The sequence below is a fragment of the Dermacentor silvarum genome, chromosome 2, assembly GCF_013339745.2.
Source record: "Dermacentor silvarum isolate Dsil-2018 chromosome 2, BIME_Dsil_1.4, whole genome shotgun sequence".
Classification (NCBI taxonomy): domain Eukaryota; kingdom Metazoa; phylum Arthropoda; class Arachnida; order Ixodida; family Ixodidae; genus Dermacentor; species Dermacentor silvarum.
Window position 1 is genome coordinate 208,403,313 of NC_051155.1, and position 17,726 is coordinate 208,421,038.

The 17,726-nt window shown below is 46.9% G+C and overlaps 1 protein-coding gene across 4 annotated transcripts in view; it reads right to left on the minus strand.

The window, feature by feature from the left end:
• Positions 1 to 17,726, minus strand: part of LOC119442498 (cAMP-dependent protein kinase catalytic subunit 3) — a 140,457-nt gene that overhangs the window by 120,543 nt on the left and 2,188 nt on the right. The gene's annotated exons all lie outside the window — the stretch shown is intronic.

Genomic DNA, 17,726 nt, shown 5'->3' on the forward strand with positions numbered 1-17,726 from the left:
TGACACGTTATGCACTGGAGTACTTGCTCTGCAGTGCCCCCTTTTTTTTTTCTAGAACTGGCCTATATCGTACATAACATAACTCTTCAACTTATCCCGTCACTCAGGAACTAACATAAACCAAAAGCGGCAGGTCGGCCTCAAAATGTCCCTCTTCATCCCCATGTCTTTCATCCCCATGTCTTTCATCCCATCTCTTTCACTGTGCTCCTAAAAACACCACGTTACGGCTCGGCCTATTTTCATTGCATGCGGGTTACTTTTCGGTTTTTGAGGCGTCAGTGCATCAGAGCGCAAATAAGAGCAGGAGCCCATGGATCATCTCTACATTGCAAACAGTCAAACAAATAGCATTTGGAGGTATCGTTAGCTATCCGTGCACAAGCGCTCTAGTTATAAACGCTGACGACAGCATAGGCGCATGTGTGAGAACAACGTGAACAGTTCGTAGGTCTCGGGTTTGGAAAACGAAACACATTAAAAACCGATAATCTTCGCTGGTCCTGTCTCTCCTGACTTCCCGGTGACAGAAGGTCGGACTGTGGGCTTGATGACAACGTGTGACATCGGCGTCATGCTCGAAATAAAGCGCTTAATTATGTCGTCGATATAGGCCAAGGCTGTCTCGCGGCCGGAGCACAATGCGCCGAAACTCTTGAATGCGCACTCTTTATGAGCGATTAAAAGGGGCGAAAGCAACGACCTTGAGCGGGCTTGACGAGCAGTATACCCGCCTCCAGATACAGGTAATCAACACCACGCAATGTCGTAACGGTGTTTTTTCTTTCTTTTTTTTTTTTTCCCACGGCTCAAGTACAGGCAGACCTAGCTATACGGCGGTCTGTCCGCGTTTATTCCATCAAGAGCAGATGTTTGGTCACGTTAGTGGGCCAAGTTGTCCTACTTTGTATATTCGGTTACCTATCGTTGCCTGCACTATCAGGTCCGACTGAAGATGTTGACAACTCAGCCATCTGATGATGACGTTGCTGCTGATGATGATACTAGGATCGTATTTGAAACGGAGTGGTATTGCATACCACCATGGTCGTAGTTTCTATTGTTCTTGTGTATATTAATTTGCAAACACGTTCATGCTTTAAGCAAAATTATACAAAATAAAGAATTGGGTACCGGTCCGGGACAGTGGCCTTGGCAAACTCGGCGGTAATGCAGTTCCACTCAACGTGAAAGCCGGGGAAAGGCGAAGCAGTGACGCGCCGGTGTTTCCCTTGTGTTTTCTTTGTGTTTATCTTGTTTTATCCGGTGTTTAATTTGTGTTTAGCAATCGATCACCCGTTTCGACACCTGTGCTAAGGCACAACCGGTGGGAAACCACCACGCACAGGGAGCCAAACCAACACGCACATGGAGCCAAAGCCTTTGCTGCGCGTGACCACGACGACATGAGATCACACTGCAAGACTTTCACCATTTTCACGAGTTTCTGCTAATTAATGCGCTTAATGCTTGATTATTTCTATCTTTTAAATTATTCTGAATCATGTAGTTTATTTTGAACCGGTTTTGATCAATTCAGCACTTGTTTTGACCCTGCACTTGTTTTGACACCGACAGCCCGGGCCCTTAAAGTGCTTCGCACTTAAACGTTCTCAGCATAGCCTGCTTCCACTTCGTTTGCGTCACAAATATTCCGACCGCCTTGTACCGTATAGTCTTCACCACAGGTCGTAACTTACGTTTCTAGTATTGTCCTTACCAGGTTGACTACATCCATATTTATCGTTGGACGGGTACTATGAAACTTTCAAAGGACATTCTTTTCACACTCTACTTCCATGGTCACGGAATACCGCGGCGGGTTGTTTACAACACTGACGCACAATAGATGTGCTCGTAGATAAACGTAGTTTGAGCCTGTTTTCAGTGAATATTTTTAGAATATTTTCAGTGAAAACTTTGCATCTTATTGGACCTTCTAAATAATATGTTAGTCTGAGTGCAAGGAACTCACTGAATGTTGTTGCTTTCAATTACATTTTCTTTTCCTTTCGAACCACCTTTCCCAGCTTAGGTTGTGCTAATTGTGAATACACCTTTGGTATTCTTTACATGCATTTCGTCATTTCAACAGTCGGACTCCTCATTGTGACATTAATGCAGATATGCGGTTCCGACTGCACATAAAAGCATGTGTTACATGCCTCACTGGAATTTATATTTCCGCAAGCGTCGCTGAACTGCACAAAAAGTGCGATCACTCTTACGTGCCTCACCACGCCTGAGAAGCACGCTCAGTTGCTTCTTTCCCATCTTCAATTACTTTCTCCTCGTATTTTCTACCTCCTGCTCTTTCCTCCACAAAGTGAAGCCAATCGGACCCATGGCTTCGTTAACCTCTCTATCTTTCCTGTAATCTATCTATCTATCTATCTATCTATCTATCTATCTATCTATCTATCTATCTATCTATCTATCTATCTATCTATCTATCTATCTATCTATCTATCTATCTATCTATCTATCTATCTATCTATCTATCTATCTATCTATTTTATGCCTACATTGCACAGGAGCTTCTAATAGTGATCAAAACATCATGAACGAAACAATATCCTTCAAAGCAAAACTACATGAGGAATGCATACTGCCCGCACTTGTATTAATAATAATAATATGGAGCCGTAATTTGGAGGATAACAAAGAAATTTGTGAAGTATCTAAGGACCACAAGGACCACGCAATGGACAGTTGAGCTGAGTTAATACAAAACAAAGACACGACAGCATAGACTGGAGAGCAAACGGGAGTAGTTGATGCTTTAGTTGACATTAAGAAGAAGAACATGATTTGAGGAAGTTACGTAATGTGTAGAGCAGAAAAGTGTTGGCATCTTGGAGAAACATATTGGCTGTGAAGTGAAGGGCAACATTTGGTGTCATTGGTGGCAGGGGAGGAGCATATGGAGTGATGACCTTATGAAATTTGCAAGCCTAGGATACAGTTGGCAGGCGAAGTACAAAAGGGCAACTGTGGCTCCCTGGGAGGGCTTATTCTGCTCTGCAGTGGATCTAAAAGCACTCATTACGATGAAGATAACAATGATCCCCTTCTGGCCGACTTCACTAGACCAACTGTAACGAGTACCACCTATATTAGCACTGACACTTGGGCTAGTTGGTTGAAAAGCATAACTTTAACGGCTGCGCAAACCCCACACATACAGAGAAGGGCTGTGTTTTCATGGTCCTTCTTCTCCGCGTACTGCACGTGGCTTGCGCTGCCGTTCAAATTATGTGCGCCAACTATGCTCACCTAGTCGCGTTATTACTGAAGTGGAGTAGCCGGAAGTAGACCGCTTATAGATGAACACCAAATCTGCGCCAACAAACCCTGCCCACGTCTCTCCAGGCACAAGGCCGTTGGATGTCGGAAGGACCCAGACTTCCTCCCGGGAAACCGATGGGGGTCTCAGCGTGGTGTCACGGTTGGAAGCAGCGGCGTTCTCTCGATCCCCCGCTGCCACTCTCGGTTCATTTACGCGAGAGGCCACGCACTGCGGCCTCTGCGGCGGCCGCGCCGGGTCACGGACGCAGCGCCCCCACGCAGGCAGTCAAGGCAACGCGGGACTAGTAAGCAGTGCGAGGAGACACGACCGCTCAGGGACACGCGTGCCAGCGAGTAGCGCAAAATGGAAGAACGGGCAAAGAGAAATGGGGTGCACGGTTTTGGAGGAGGAGGGCAGAAGGGGCGCAAATAATGCGCGAGGCGAACCACGTTTCGCCGGTAGAGCACCAAGTCGACGAGAACGGTCGTTAAGCCTGTCTGTCGCTGCTCTTGTTTCGTCTACGTCGGACGCGAGAGAAGGTGCCGGAGCGTGAAAGATGCACTTCATGGTCCTTGTCGTACGAAAGAGTACACAAAGAAAGGTACAGTCGTTATATAGCAGGTCTAGGAGTGTTGTACACGTGCGCAATACCAGCCTGAATACGAGCTCACCTGAATCAGGGGAAGCGATGACGTTGTCAGAGGAACTGATCGACTGACGCACTTCCGGCTGACACTTTTGCCATATCTCGCAGTGATCGAGTATACTGACAGCGTTGGCAGAGGTAATGTCGTGAAATCACAAAACGCCTGTCAATGCAGTTAGAGAGAGACGTAGAGTAATGAAAGAGAGGTCAACCAGACGCGCGTCCTGGTTGCTACCCTACGCAGCGGAAGGGGTTAAGGGATAAAAAGAAAGAAAAAATGAGAGAGAAGCATTAGCAGTGCAAATACGGGGGATGCCCTTCCAGCCTGCAATCGGTCACTGACGCCAGTCGACGTCTTAAAATTAACGCGTTTGTTGCTTTGTAAGTCTGCGACGCATGGGGCCACGATCCAAGAATCTTTGTCTCAGAAAATGATCCGCTGCGTTGAATGCAATGCGGCATAGTTAGGATAAAAAAAGTGGTATCTAGAAAAAAAAGAAGCTACACTATATCGCATGAATATTCAACATTACCTACATGGTCCATTATGCGAAATCTCGCCTTGTCCGCCGTAAGAACCCCCGTTAAAAACAAATACACCCCAGAAATGATAAGCATGTACAACGCGAGACCATCAGATGCAAAAAAAAAAAAAAGAACCTCTCCGTCTGCCGATCTGTGTAGAACCGGGAGCTTCTTGCATATAATGAGTCGGCAGCCGCTGATGACGCTGCCTCTAGTTCCTAAACACCACGTGCTGTACACGATAATGGTTATTATTCCGGTTTTATTTAAGTATGGTATTTCACTTATAACGATCTTTTAATAAGAATATGTTTTATGGATGTTCGCCTTAACACCGCATTTAGCAGGTTGGTTGGGGTTAGGTGCGAAGCCCGTCGGGGTATAGCGCCCTTGGCCCGAGCTCAATATGGCTCGACTCTTGGAACGCACCGCTTGATCGCGTCACAGTTCGTTCCAGAGTTAAAGAGACAAATGACCTCTCAGACTTGCACATGGAGTGGTAGGGAGTTGGTAGTGTCGCCTGTGGCCGCACAACGAAAAGAAAATGGAGGACAGAAAGGAGTCAGGAGGCGAGTGCATGGTGACCATAGTAGCAACATTTTTTTTTCTTATTTTTTTTGCCGCAACTCATCTTTAACCGTTGTAGCATGTTATTTTAGCTAAGCGATATTCGCGTAAACTTGCAGTAATTTCATTATATACGCTACGTCCTTGTCGAAAGAGTTTGATATACATTAGCGTTCACTCTAAAAGGGTGGTGATAAACCTAATTTCACTCACAGGTTGCCTAGTTCACTAGTTATGCCTCGTTCTGCCAAGTTATTCTGCCTAGTTCGAAGCCTAGTTCACTCATAGGTTGTAATAAACCTAAATGGACTGAAGCTCTTCTACTTGGTCGAGAGAGAAAAACATGGCTGATAGGACGCATTATAACGTGTAGTCGACATGCCTTCATAAATTAATAACGCTGTAATCGGTAGCATGATAACAGTTGGGTGCTCCTTTTAAGAGTAGGCTGCACTGGGCTTTGTTCCCAACAACCGACGATGCAAATAGGCTGCAGTCAAGCCCGTGATATACGAAGCTGCAGACTGTACAGAATGTCGCCGATACACGCCAGTATATTCTGCAATACAAGAAATTATCTTTAAAATATGTATATTTATATATATATATCTTTAGAAAATGCGTGTGGGATCTCCACCCTCCATGCGGAACACGGTTCAATAACAAATATGCAATAATAAAGATCTGGAAGGATTATTGTTATTTACAATTGCCATTTGCTGATGCCTCAGAGCCGCGTGTCCCTTAACGAATGCTTCAGCTACCAGTGTGCCCGAGGACTGTATTCTTTTTTTTTTCTTTCTTTGGTTACGTAACTGCAATCGGAGTTTCGTGTGCTTGTGTGCATTTGCTCATGAAACACAGATTGTATGTATGTGTGTGCGTCTGAGGAGAAAGCGAGAAGATCGAGACGGCGCCAGTGTTGTCCAGCTTCACGTACAATCGTTATGTTCAGCTAGCTAGGCCACAACTATGAGCCATATTTAAGAAAAAACTATATATTCGGCCAATGCGAAAGCAAAGTTGACGGCGTGGTATATATATATATATTTCCAGCTTTCTGCTTGGACGTAACAACCCTTTTCGAAAAGGTGACTCCTACACGGCTCGCCAAGTGAGTCAAAGGAAAAAAAAAAAAGTAGTAATAACCGACAGTGCTGCTAGGTATAGGGACTTCTTGTTCACCGTGGCCGTGGATTTCGTCTGTTGTTCCCTTATTTATAAAACGTCCGCAGCAAAAAAATGATATGCGTCCACTTTTTTTTTCCCCCGCGGTGTAGAGGTCTTCTAAGAGGTCGTAATATAGTGCGGCTTTTTTTATGTCTGCAAGTATGTGCAGTCCCCTATCAAAAAGCTCCCAGGCCACTGCGCGCGCGGGCGCGTTGACACCATGCCCTTGGTCAAAATTTTTGACCAATACTGTACAGTGCGAGCGTCGACTGTTTTGTTTATATAAGCGTAGCAAAGTCCCTTCGCTACGAGAGACGGCGCTTTGGTGGAATTGGGAATAATTTCGGCTGTATATGGTCCCTTTCTGGGATGTAATATTCACAGGATGGTCAGTGGCGTGGGCTGTTTTGTTTTTTTGTTTTTTAATCGGAATCGAACCCAGAACATTGAAGTTTCTAGCAATACGCCAGAAAGTGTGCGCATGTAAGTGCATGCGCGCTTGGGTGGTGAGAGTACGATCACTCCCGTTCACCGCGAAAGGCGTATCATGCTGATTACAGTAGCAAGGTATCCTGCTAGAGCACAATGCACGCGCAGAATAATGCGAATCACTTCACCAACGCTTCGAAAAGATTGATTGATTGATTGATTGATTGATTGATTGATTGATTGATTGATTGATTGATTGAGCAAACCTACAACCTCGCGGGCTCGATTTCGAGGATAAAGATTGAATGAAGGCAAAGAAAGAACGAAATAACGAATGAAGGAATTAAGGAAACGAGTAAGAAGTGATAAGGATACCGTCGTGTATCCTGAACGAGCCCCACCTTATGTAATGTCTTCGGGCTCTTAAGGTGAAATAGATGAAATGAAATAAATAAACGGCGGAAAGAAAGAAATAGAGAAAGGAGAACTGAGAGAAATAAAGAATAAAAGTGAAAGAAAGATATAATAACGGAAGAACGGAAGGCTGAAACTGTCACTACGAACAATTAACTTCCCAATCAGCGGAATAGACGGCTGTAGGACACGAATTAACGAGACCGGAAAGCAAACGTAAAGAAAGCCGCACCACTTAGAGGGTATTTACGTCGACTGACATAATTGATGTTCAGGCACTTCAGTGACTGACGCACTGACAGGTTGCACAGACGGAAGCGATACGTTCGAAGTCTTCCTAATATACCTTTACACGTTAAAAAAATAAAGGGGGGGGGGGGGGGGCTAACGCGTGGCATGTGCCAAGCGCTGCAACCACCACGCTAGCGCCTCGCGCGAGCGATGCTGCACTGAATATAGAGTGCGAGAACGCATGCAGGCTGACGATACATCGAGCAATACGAAAAGACAGAAACAGAATCCGTTCGCGGCTGGCATGCCAGCTTACACTTCGCGTTCGTCTTTTCTCGGCAAAGCAAAAAAGAACAAAGAAAGAAAGAAAGAAAAGAGATAACACCACGAAATGAAACACTAATACGACATCTGTTTCGATTTATGCCTTCATTACTATACAAATCAAACATATCAAAGAAATCAACCCCCCTCTCGCGTTGTAGATGGCGAGGCGCTTACAAAACGACTGTAACGGGAAGAGAGAAAAATCAACCCACCCACGCGTTCTGCGAAGTCGCCAGTTCTGCACAACGCTCTCTCTCTCTCTCAATATCTTACTCTCTCCCATTACTTGATGCTGTTCGAGGATGAGATGCACAAGAACAAGATGGTTCGTACAGCAAAAGGAAAACAGAAAGGCAGCAGAAAAAAAAATTTACGGCTCCCGCGCGTTCGTGCCTCTCTAATGGATTCCGCAACCGGCACCGCTCGCGATCATGCAAAGTAAAGTAATAACGTCCGTGTTTTCCGAACTCATCCGACCGCCAATATGATCGCGGTACGATGAGGAAACAGAATAAGAAAACGCGAGACGAGAAGGAAAGGGAGGCCGCCGGGGCTGTTTCCACACCGTTCCTGCGCAGGCGCGCACGTCTCGGGCTTAACATCGTTCGTTTATACTCCTCGCGCACCGTTCATACCACGCATTCAGGTTTCCTTCAGCTCAAAACCTGTATACGCCCATATACACAGGCGGGGTCTTGTAATAAGAAAGGCCCCCGTCGATTGCCTTTCGTTGTTTTACGGCGAACATATCGCGCTTATCTACTTCCTTGTTTCCGATTAGATTCTTTCTCTTCCTTTCCGCGAACTGAGAGAATAAAAAATGGTGGAAATAGGGGGGCTTAGCGCAACGCACTGCAAATTGCCATTCAAATAATGACGCTTACCAGATGAGCATCGTAGCGTTCTTCTTAGCATATTGGTTTCTCTTTTTATCTGCCGCTTAGCTTTACTGCGCAATACTGCATTTCGCAACACCATTCGGGGAGAATGTACAAATGAATGCAGCATTCGCGCCCTTTAGAGTAAAGAACCTAAATGTTAAACAAGCAGGAATGCCACGATGGAATTGAGTGGGTATGAGTACAGGAGAAAGAAAATGAAGAAATGTATAGACGGCGCCACTCCACACAGCGTCCTCAGGTAAAAGCACTAGTGCGAGCTACTTGCGGCCTGAAACAAAAAAAAAGAGAAAAAAAAAGAAAAGGAAAAAGAAAGAAGACGACGAAGGAAGGAAGAAGTAAGAAGTGGCCCAAGGAACGAAACGAAGTACTCGAATTCATTTTTACTTTTTTTTCCCCGCTTCTTTGGCATTGTTACGGCGGGGGCGATTGCAAAAGCACGAAGAGATATCTCAGAATCCTGTTTTTGGCACGTCGATCGCACGGTGAATGCTGCTTAGCCTCTCTCACGACGAATCGAATTTTAAGTAAGAAGAGCGAGACCGCGATGCAGGGTGGTGACCTTATCTGCGAGCTTATACACTACGCTGCGCGAAGCACGTCGGTCGCCAAGCAAATGTCGGCGGCCAATTCAAGGCTACATACGGTAGCCGCCTAAAGGTTGATGGTCTGAAAGCACACCCACTTGAGTCCGCCAGCGGTTTGATAGTTTTACAAGATGCTTAAAGCAGATAGCGCTATAGTAATGAAAATGTCCGCACCGCTGAGAGCCCTCACGTTGTTCTAAGTGGCCTTTCAAGATTTGTTAGAGCAACACTTACCAGCGGTGCCTCGCAGTAAGTGCAACAGGTGGTGTGGCACGATTTTTTAGAGCAAGGCTAATTTGGCGAAGCCTTACGTAGCCGTGACAGAATAGATTACCGTCGCGTATGCGAAAGCGTTGAACAAGTATTTCAAGCGCTCACTCGGAAGCCCGTTGTAACAACGGAGGTGTGAAACACAATTCGTTTCAAGTGCGGAAACAAAAGAGGGAGATGGAGATAGAACGCTAATGCAAACTCAAGAAGCTAGTCTGTATGCCTACAGACTTGGCAATAAAAGGAAACAAGAAGATAAAGAAATGAAACGCATACACACAAACACACAACACATGCAAAACGCACTAACAATCTATATAGTCTCGTTAATTCGTGTATTTAGCAGGAATGCTAGAAGCACATGCATACAGCGCTCAATGCAGAAGCCACTATGCAAAAACTTCCAGCAGCCCAAGACGCGTGTCGTGACGTGTGTCTAAAGTGTTCTTTCTAAGGCAGTTCTTCGAAGTTCCAAAGAGTCGCTGATTTCGTGAGGTTGAAATCCAAAAGCAATGGCGGCCTCTAAGAAACATCCATGTTAAACATCCATGAGGTGCACGTTAAACATCCTTGGGTTCGAAATGATTCCACATTCGACCACTACGGCTTTCCTCGTGTCCCTTGTGTTGCTTTGAAACTTAAAACGTAATCGATCAATCGGTTAGTAAATCAATCAAGCTTTCTTTGCCTAATATAGCTAAGTAGAGGCATCGGACGCATCTCGATGCCAATGTTAACTATATATGTTCTGAGGATCTAAGTACCAACAGGCCCAGCACCATAATATGATTATGAGTCACGCCGCAGCTGGAGACTCAGAATTAATGTTGACCACCTGGGGTTCTTTAGCAGTGCAGCCAAATGCCCGGTACACGAATGCTTTTCGCATTCAACCACCATCGAAATGCTGCCGTCGCGGCCGGGATCGAACCCGGAACCTTGCGTTCAGCAACGCAACGCCATAGCCAATGAGGTACAGCGACGGAAATGTAAACTATGACTAACAGACAAACATCGGACGTAGCAACTACTGCGTCCAGTATTGCACACAATACGAATAGCTAGATGACTTGTTGAAAGACGGTAGGGATCAGATTATGAGCCAGAGCTGTTTTTTACAACCTGGCTCTTATTCGCGAATTACATAAAAGCAATCCAAAGAACGCGCCGACTGCGCTCTACACCCTCAGACTGCGCAATGTCGAAAACTAAAGAAACGTCGTGGCAAGCACTGATCAATGATTTCCTTGTTTCTTATTCGTTTCCAGTCTGGCGTCTATATGTTCGTGCGTGGGATCGTGTGCACGTGAGCGAGTGAGCGCTCGTCGGCGCGTGCGTGTCCATGTGTGCGTGTCTGCACGAAGAAAGAAAAGTAGACATGCATTAAATATTGTCTGGGCAGGTTAAAAATACATTATAATCAAAGTCATTCGTGTAGCACTTGAGCTGAAATTACTGATATATTTTACAGCACCAAATAACGCTGCAAGAATAATAAGATAAAGAGCGTCGCAAAAGAACGTCCCCTTGGTGGTTTGCGGAAAACGCACTCGAGAAAAAGAAATGCCCTGGCGATGCAAAATAACGTTCATGTTCACGTTCATGAATGTCGTCGGCGCGCAAAATATTGATAATAAATAATAATAATAATGAGAAAAAAAACCGATCGAAAATAAGAGAAACAGTCATCACTCTCGGAGAAGTATAGACATTAAAGAAAGCCTGATCGGCTTCTTCTCTTTATCCCACGAACGGTAACCGCGAAAAGAAGAAAGAAGGTAACGAATTAATCCCGGCCTTGTATTTTTCGCTCTTTGAATATCGATTGTTATATATATATATATATATATATATATATATATATATATATATATATACGACTCCAAGAAACGACCGACATTTCTGCGCGCAGAATACGACCGCCCGGATAACGCAAAACCTTTGCACGACGACCTTCCCAGATTTCAACGCGGCGCGCGAAGACAGTCCAGACCCCGCTTTCTTCCTCGATCGCGGTTTATCCCGAAGCTGTCGGGCGGGGGACCCTGTTCCCTCCTGGCTGTTCCATCGCGCGCAGGTGTTCCTCCTTCCATGCCCAGTTCGTGCTCTTATCCGCGCGCCCTTCCGCCTGTTTACCTTCGGAGGACGGCGCCGGAAAGAATCGTGACATAGATCACGCCCGGCTGTCGCAACAGGAGACGTATTGCGTTATTCAAACGGTGACCTTATGTGCCCGTACGCGTATCAGTGTCATCGCAAGGTGCTCCTCCCTCCCTCTCCTCCTCATCCATGCAGCTCTCAAGTAAAAACAAAGCAATGCTATAGAGTGGTCGCAGACATCTACTCAAGTGCGAGTGCCGATATCGTCGTCCCTCTTAACAACTTCTTTCTTATTAAGAATAGGCCGTCTCTCTTTCTTTCTTTAAAACGATGGATGTGCTACCTTTCCCACTTAATCCCATTACAGGGTTTGTTCTTGTCTTTTTTCGCAAAACGGGGATAGTGACACAGTAATCACAAAGTCCAAAGGTAGCAAAAACGAAAAACGCGGAGTAGTAAGAATTCATGAACAAGAAACGAGCAAACTATAGACCAAAAAAGAATATAACCGAACGGTTTGACCAGCTTTGTCAGAGTATATATCTGCAGGCGAATGCACCCCCCTCCCCCCACACGCACATACGAACATACCAAAAAAGAAAGTAGGGAAAAAAAAACAGGCTTCTTGCATAATACTCTGCATGGTAAATCCGATCAACAAGCAGCAGCGATTCAATCTGCATTAGCAGAATGTTTCAGCCGTGAGCTCCAGTTTCCGCGTAGACAGATACCGGCATTGGCCAACGTGCTCTCATTATTTCCTGAAATGAAACTGGCACTAAACATGAATATACGAGAAAGGGGCCTGTAAACCCGCAATACTTATTGGTCAAAGTATAAGATTGAACAAACAAAGAATAAGGAAAGCATAGACTAGAAGGTAATGTTATAAGCGCAACGAGAAGGACGCTGCAACAAATCACGTATTTAGGTAATCATGTGCACAGAAGTCTACGCTGGTCAGATTAAACCTCCCCTCCCTCTTTAAAGCACAACAGAATAAGTCATGCGCCGCAATCTACCCTTCATCTCAGCGGTCGATCGTGCACTGAAAATTGTAGCTGACAAATTTTTTGCGCCCCTATAGCTCTCGCAACTTCGCCACCTAACCCGCACTCTCGGTGGCATTCCACAACAAGAATTTCTTTACAGAGATGCCAGTCTCTCTGACTCTTCTCTGGAAAGTCAATCTGCCCTTCATGACCTTGTCAAAAGACTGTCTTTTTGTTGTCTTGTTTTTGTTTTTTGTTCTCGTGCCGGCAGGGCTTTGTATTTTCCTTCTGAATAACCTGTCCGTTCGAAACTGAGCTGGCGTGTTTTGAGAGGTATGCAGCTGGGCAGCGATAGAAAAGAAAAGAATAGAAGAAGGAAGAAATAAAATATAGAAGGTACACGTTGAAGCGTTGGCGCGCGGCCGTTCAGACGCCTTTTCTTGCTCTCTCGGGCGGCGCGCGAAGTCGGCGCGCCGGGAATTTTTGTCACGGACCAACGGACTTCGGTCACTGGTGCCTACGTCGTCGGCAGGGCTTACACGGCTCGGGCTGCGAGGTGACAGCTGCTCCTGCTCCGCCCGTGTCATCATCATCATCATCTACCGGAGGGTGCCGATATCACGTAGACGAAAAACGCGCGTCCCACCCGGACGCCAAGAAAACACCTGGCCACAACGTTGAGAGCTTTTATTTAGCTGGAACAAGGATTACGTGTTAGAGCTATAATCGCTTTTTTTTGCGTGACAGGAGGCAGGGCTGCAGCCAGGAAATTTTCTTGGGGCACGAAGGGGTGCGAGTGCAGGGGTGCTCATTTTGAAAGATTTATGGTGACTGTTGACTTTTTTTCGCCCGTGAATCAAGGCATCGCTAACACGTGCTGATCTAAACAGATATGTTGTAACACATGAAAGTTTTGCACAGCAGTATATCACCACAGCGACATATTTCGGAGGCGAACGGGGATTGTCAAAATCCCTTCCGCCCCCCCCCCCTCCCCCCTCCCTCCGCATGGTGACGGCCTTGACAGACGGACAAGCTAAGGTGGACACAGAAGGGAGCACGCATGCTACTAAAGAAGTGTCGATTATACGAACTTGTCAGTGGGCCTTAGGTAGCAAAGTTGAAGTGAAAAGAAGAAAATAATATCAATCGGATATACCTCCTTCTCGGACATGAACTGAGGGGGACATCATTTTCCGTAAGTGATTGTCCTTAAAGAAAGACGCTACGTGGAAGAGTGAGCAGCGATATGATAAGGAGGAAGCAGGCATATGAGTACAGAGGCGAATTACGCCGAGGTGTGAATTCGCGGCTGCTTTCCTCCCCGGACCATCCACGACGCGGGTCGCGCGCAGTTATGTCTCTAACCTTGGAGCACCGGTCCCTTCGCAGACCCGCCTAAAACCATCTGCGCAGTCTAAATACCAAGCCGAGCGCGCATACTATGAGGCCACCACGGAAGAAGCACAACGCGGGCGAAAAGTGGTTAGCCGCGCTCGGTCGCGCGTGGCTTCTCCGTGGGTCGTGTCCGGTGGGCCGTTATATTCCTCCCCTAAAGGAGTTGTGGGAGCGGTGATGCTTAGAGGGCCGGACGGCGGGGCCGTGTTTCTCGGGTAACGATGGCCTACTTGTGTCGTCGTCGTCGCCGCCAGTGGCTCGGCCCGTAATTACGCGGCGGCGCGCTCCGTGATGAGCGGCGACCTGCATAGGAGAGAGATCGTCCGCTGCGGCGGCGCGTGCTTCCTGCACCGAACGCGCCCCGCATCCACCACTGTTGCTCGTCCCTGCTGCAGGCACACACACACACACACGACACCGCCGCTGCGAGAGCACGAGCAGCGCGAGCCCAGTCGACGGGGAGGAAACGCCCCGCTGTGCACCCGAATCGCCCCGCGAACGTTGTGCGTATATTTACCAGACCCACGCGGTGGGTTTTTATTACATACAAAGCGCATGTATACCGCCTATTGCAGCAGACGCCGGCGGCAAGGCTCAGCGCCGTACGATAGAGAAAGCGCAACTAATCGCGCCCTAAGTACGTAATGCGCGTCGTCGGCCGCACGCTGGCGTATACTATATACATGACGCGGAATTCGTCTGAGCGAAACCCCGCAACTATACACGGAACCGCTCGCGATGAAACGCTTTCGCGCTACTGAAGGTCGAGTCGCTTTTGCCCGCGAGTTCGAGTCCGGTCGAACGGTGAAGCCGATTCGCTTGTGTAATAGCCGGGTTGGCCGGCGCAGACGTTGACGCGTCTCGCACACGCAGGAATGAGTGAAATTATACCTGCAATGGATAACACGCGCACAAAGGCCTAGTATTTACGAAGAAGCAATTTTATCGGAACAGAACGAGTGCACATATGTAGACTGGAGGACACACGAAGGCTGCAGATAGGCTCTGTGCAGAGCGATCGCCTCTGGCCACGTGAACGAAGCGGAAAATTCGATCGTGTCCGACTCAGGTGCAACTCACCGCTGAATAGAGCCAGGCTCCCGTCGCTTACGATGCATCAAATATTTGCGAGACGGTTGGTGAACGCGCTACGGCCAAGCACAGTATACGTACGTACAATACAGCGCCTCGAGCACGCGATTTGCACAGGCCACTCGCGCACGAACTAGAACGATGCATTGGCGGCGTGCGTGCGCGCCCGCGCTAAGTATACGTACACGCGGCTCAGCAGTCACGGCAGGGCGTGAGAACATGCAGGGAAAGCAGGCGCGAACGAGCTCCGTAATTGCGAACAACACCGATGCGGTGATGAAGCGGTGGTACCACGTTACGATGCAAGGACAGCAACGATAAGCATCGCCGTCCACTCCAAGAAAAGGAACGCGCATGCAAGACCGAGCATCGTCATCTGCGTTTTCTCCATGAGGAGGTTTGTTTTGCCCCAGGGGGCCACCAGCCCGTTCTTCCGCGTGCTATTACAGCGAGTACTCGATCCATCGCCAGCAGGTTTACTTTTTGTCTTCCCTTGCTCCGCTATTCACGGCGCACTATCGGCTGATCGAGAATGGGGGAGAGATAGAGAAGGAGATGGAACGATGCAGGATGAGCTGCTCTACCAGGAAGCGCACTTACGCGGGCGAGCGCTCACACATGCTCACACAGGGGCATACCACATGGCATCCATCCTTCGCGGTAGAAGCTGCCACTGCCCACACAACTGCGCGAGGGAAGAGACACGCGATCAATCGCCGCTGCTCGGACCGCGTCGTAAAAACGCGAAAGAAACTAGGAAACCGGCAAAGTTTATGGTCAGGAGAAGTAACGCCAAGGTCGCTGCAGTATGTTTACTCAACGCTGTCGAGGGACTTTTTGTTTGCGTGTGTATGTGTGTACGCACTGTCAGCGAGAGCGCGTGCTCGCGTTTTGTTTAAGGATGGGCCAATGGCGAGCTCTGAGACCCCGAAGTCCTGGGTTTTGTCGCTGAGCGGAGTTCGTATTGCGATGGAAACCGAAGAAATCCTACGGTTGAGTTGACCGCCTGGAGCCGTACGAGTGAATCTGCGATTCATCTAAACATCAGCTGGCTTAACTCACACATGCGTCTCGAAAATGTTATGGTAAAAGAAAATAAAATAAATTGCGAGTGTTTTTTTCTTTCTCTCTTTCTTGTTTTTTTTTTTCGCAAGAAAGCTTTTTCTTAGAATCCGGCAGCAGACGTGTGTTTTGACAGGTTTGACGGTGGATTCTAACGGCTCTAGAAAACCAATATGTAAGCACCTGTCATGCTTGTTAACTTGTATAAGTTGTGCTGTCAGCAGCACCTTTGACCTGTTGATGTATCATGTACTTCGCTTCTTTCATATCAAGGGGACGCTAGTGGGAAGCCCTAATCAGCTTTGAGTGTTAGAGCATTCTTTCAAAGCTCTATCTGCGTTCTTTCCAGGAGATAAGCTGATGAGTAGCGGATGAAATAATGTCCAAATTGACCTTTTCTGATATAAGTGCCCACACGGTGACCACGGTGACGTCACGCCCCCATTCTACTGTATTCCATATTTCAGCCGTTTTATGTACATGAAGAATCGTGAGAAGAGGCTAAGTTGCATTGTAGCAGTTGCGGATGCAATTTAATTGTTTTCAATTGACAGAAAACTAACTCCATACGGATACTGTCAAAATTTGTGACGTCATGGAAGCTGGTGCCCACTCGTGTTTCGTATTCTCGTTATTTCCAAAAATACCAACCCTCTGTTCGAGGTACGATCGGACTATGTGGCCATTCCAGATGTGTAACCTACAAATCTAGCTTGAACTTAACATTCCTCTTTATAGCGACTTCAAGTGTGATAACGATAGGATAATCCATTTTGCATATACTAAAAAAAGGCAAGTTATAGTGTTTTTGACCAAATATAGTGATACAGCTAGTAAACAGTATAAGCTCTCAGCCTGCCTTCTGAAGAAGAAAATGATGTTAGTTTGGAATGACTTCCGAGATCTACGCTGCTCCCTTAAACTTCACAAGAATGAGAAAATGTAGCTGCTTAACTTGAAGTCGTTTTCATGCCTATCATTTCTACAAGTGTGAGATGCGCCAGCAGATGGACTATAGTAGCTCATTCTGCTACTCATTCACTTTTGTATATCTTGTGAAGCTTTTATATTCGGTGGCAGGGGTAGAGGAACTAGCAGCAGCGTTAGGGGTACTGTATGTATTTGCTGCGACTACTGCGCCTACTACTCGACTTCTGCATCGAGTAGTCGCACGTACTGTGTCCACGTTCTATGTACTTCATGTGGTGACACGTTGCTCGTGTGGCAATAGTGGTCTATGCGCGGAAACCACATAGAACATCTTTATGGCCTCAGAGATGAACTCGGGGAGAACGCGCGAGCAGAATACGAGTACATCGCGACGCCAGCGCGACCATCCTCGCCACTCAATAAACATACATTATTATGGATGAAAGCGTAACCAAAATTACCAAAGCGTCACCGCTTTAAACGGTGAACACGTGGAACAAATTTCGACCGCAATTACAGCATTGTCATCGAGCAACATTCATCGGCGTTTTTGGGGAAATACGCCGATAACGCCTTCCATGCAGTCAAGACTTCAACTTTAAAGGCGAAGAAGTGTACGACTGAATATTCAAAAATCACTGGTGCAATTACCAAGGTTCCTTCGGAGTGCGCGCGAACGAGAAACATTGGCTTCAAGGCACACATTAGGCTCGAAAGATGCTGACACAGTTTCGGAAAAGAAAAAAAAAAGAATTAAAGAAAAAAAAAGGAAACACAGCGCATGTTTTCCTTTCGGCA